Genomic DNA, 3,692 nt, shown 5'->3' on the forward strand with positions numbered 1-3,692 from the left:
AGAGGGAGACTGAATCTGAAGCTGGCTCCAATCTTCACACTGTCAGCACAGAGCCTGATGTGGGGCTTGAACCCACAAACAGTGAAATCATGACCTGAGCTGAAGTCCTACACTTAACTGAGCCACCCACGTGCCCAGGATTCAGTTTTAACTTTATTAGATTGGGTCTCGAAGAATTCTTCCTGTAGGGCATGGCCCTTACTCTATGGCAGGTGTCAGGTGGATTCCAGGGGCGTTAACTTCCACTTATAGTAGTAATTAAATACTACAGTAGTACTTATAGTAGTATATATATTACTATATATATACATATATATAAAGTTTTATTGAGGTTTGATTCACATTTCATACAATTATTTAAAGTGCATCATTCAGTGTTTTTTATTATATTCACAGAGTTGGACAAGCATCACCATAATCAATTTTAGAACATTTTCATCCCCAGCCCCCAAAGCAACCCTACCCCTATTAGCAGTCACTCCATTTCTCCCTGGTCCCCCTACCAGTCTGCTTTCTGTCTACAAATTTGTCTATTCTGGACATTTCAAAAAATTCAATCATACAATATATGGTGTTTTGTACTGGATTCTTTTAACATAACATTTTCAAAGGGTAATCAATGTTATAGCACGTGTCAGTACCTCATTTCTTTTTCTGGCTGAATAATATCCACTGTATGGATATACCACGTTTTCTTCTTTCATCAGTTGATGGACATTAGGGTTGTTTTTACTTTTTGTCTATTATGAACAATGTTGATACCAGTATTTATATACAGGTTTTTGAGTCTTTTGGGCAGACACCCTGGAGTTGAATTGCTGAGCCATATGGCAACTCTGTGTTTAACCTTTTGAGGAACAGGCAAACTGCTTTTCAAAGTGTCTCTACCACTTTACAATGCCACTAGTAGTGTATGAGGTTTCCTGTTTCTCTACCTCCTTGTCAGCACTTGTTATTATCTGACTTTCTTACTGTAGCCATCCTAGTAAGTGTTGAATTATGTTCCCCTCAAATTCACATGTTGAAGTTGTAACTCCCAATATGATAGGATTTGGATGTGGGGCCTTTTGGAAGGTCATAAGGGTGGAGCTCTCACTGTGGGATTAGTGTCCTTAATAAAAAGAGACACCAGAGTGCACTCTCCCTTTGCCTTGGTGAGGAAACAGTGAGAATGGTGCCTGTCTACAAATAGGAAGGAAGCCTTTACAGGAACTTGACCGTGCTTGCACCTTGATCTTGGACTGCCAGCCTCCAGAACTGTGAGAAAACAAATTCTTGTTGTTTAAGCCATTCAGCCTATGGTATTTTGCTATGACAGCCTGAGCAGATTAAGACACATTTGAAGTGACATTTCATTATGGGTTTGATTTGGATTATTGGCCATTTGTCGATCTTCTTTGGGGAAAAGTCTATTCTGATCCTTTCCCCCATTTGAAAAACTGGATTGTCTTTTAATTATTGAGTTGTGTTTTTTTTTTAAATGTTTTTGTTTTTGAGAGAGAGAACACATGCACCTGCGTTTGGGGGAGGTCCAGAGAAAGAGGAATCCCAAGCAGGTTCCACTCTGTCAGCGCAGGGCCCAATGAGGCTCAAACTCACGAACAGTGAGATCATGACCAGAGCCAAAATCGAGAGTCAGAGGCTTAACTAACTAAGCCACCCAGGCACCCTGAGTTGTGAGTGTTCTTAATATGTCATGGCTTTTAAGATCTTCTCTTTGCCCACATTTTCTCCTGTTTTGTGGGTTGCTTACTCTTGGGTGCGTTCATTGTTTGCACCACTAAAGAGGAAAGTTTGAAGCATATTGAGGAGCTAATACAGGTCTCTGAGGCACCCTGGGTTGTTATCAATGGAGGAAGTGACCTGAACATCTTTAGAGAAGCTGGTTAAACTGTGATAAATTGCCAAAATACAAATTGCTTATATAAAGTATTTAATGTTGTTTTCTTGTATAATAAGTAGAAAATCCTATAATTGTCACTAACTAATATTATTAGGGTTCCAAGAGCTCAGAAGCCTAGGGACTTTCCTTTGGAACAGATGACTTGGGCACCAAAGCCCAATCTGACAGCTGGGAGTGTTGGCTGAGTGAGGCACCTAGTGGTTAGAGCTCAGGGATCTTAGGAATGTCCAGATTCCACAGTAACTTGAGCTTTAGATCCATAGTGTCTCTGCATAATTTTAGAAACATAGGTGAATGAAAGTCCCCTGAAAATAAAAGTAAATTTTTTGTAATGGAAGCATGCGTCATTATGTGTCATGAGAGCTCTTCCCTCCCTTCCCACAAACTACTCCATGGTGTGTGTCTTTTAACTGTGCATTGAAATTAATTTAGTTTTGTATTTCATGACACCCCTCAAGATAATTGGAGCTAATTAGAGATAACACAAGATTCTAACTGAACATTATCATCTCGTTAAATATTCTGGAAAGTATTTCTAGGAGTCATATTTCAATGGCATGTCCATCACTGGGAGTGAGTCAAGTCTCCCACGCCAGTCTGTTCTTTCCATCAACTCGCAAGCTTGTAGTTCATGGGAATCATTTTCCCAGAGCAGGTGATAATACGATAATGCTTAACATGTGTGTGTGACCTCAGGCAAATCATTTCACTCTGCCATTTGCCCATTTGTATGGTAGTAAGAATGCTTTGAGGTGTTTGGATTAAAGATGAGGTAGACGGGTCCTGACTTGGAGAGGTCCGGATTGAAGAACTCGCCGTCTGCCCTCAGACAGACACGTGCCTTTCCTGGGGAACAGTTTCTGGAGGAGCTGGTGTGTGCGCTGCCCTTCCCCGAGGTGTCCTGAGGATTAGTGGAGGACGTGCGAGAGGACTTTAAAAATGGCCCTCTTCTCCTCAGATGCGAAGGATCATGGGAGGTACTGTGAGGGGTTTTTGTTGGTGGCCACCTGTTGCACAGATTGCCCATGTTGGAACCGGCAGTGAGAGAGGCCCGGGGCCAGGAATACGGGAACTTCCCACTTTGGGGCTCTTGCGAGTTCTCCAAACTGATGGACGATGTGGGCCCCGATTGTTTCTGCACAGTTCCGTATACGAGGCTTTCTGTCTCACGTTTCACTTCCCCGGGACGATTTCCGTGGTCCCGGGTGATCTGTGAATCCTGCGTTCTGAACTTGCTGTCATTTCAGAGCTGCAGGGGCTTGTCAGCACTTCGGCATAGCAGGTCCATTTAATCCTTGTGGAGCCCCTCCTTGGCTCTTTCCCTGGGGACGTGTTCTGTCAGCCGCCTCGTATTAACCACGCATCCGTGCCTCAGTTCAGGGTCCACGAGGGTGCGTGAGGTGAGGTGAAGTAAATGAGTTCCTGTGGACGGCGCTTTCTTTAGAGGGTAGCTGTCTCTAGAGGGGAAGTAAAAACCCTCTTTGGGACAGGTAACTGGGCCCTGTGGCTCACACCCCTGCATTAAGCTGAATGTAGACAGTTGGGATTTTACTGTGTTTGGCTGTTCTAGCGGAAGGCAAACCGTGTGTCCGGAAGTAGACTCGGGCCCCTCATCGCGGAATCATGGGAAAGCGCCTGAGGTGGAGGCGCACATGCGCTTCGCGGCCTGCCGGCAGCTCTGGGTTCCACTGACTGAACGAGCCACCGGTGCGGCGGCCCTGCACCACCACCACCGCGGGGCGTCCGGCACCCGGCACCCGACGTGGGCCCCCGGCACCCGACGTGGGCC

The sequence above is a fragment of the Suricata suricatta genome, chromosome 10 (assembly GCF_006229205.1).
Source record: "Suricata suricatta isolate VVHF042 chromosome 10, meerkat_22Aug2017_6uvM2_HiC, whole genome shotgun sequence".
NCBI classification, from domain to species: domain Eukaryota; kingdom Metazoa; phylum Chordata; class Mammalia; order Carnivora; family Herpestidae; genus Suricata; species Suricata suricatta.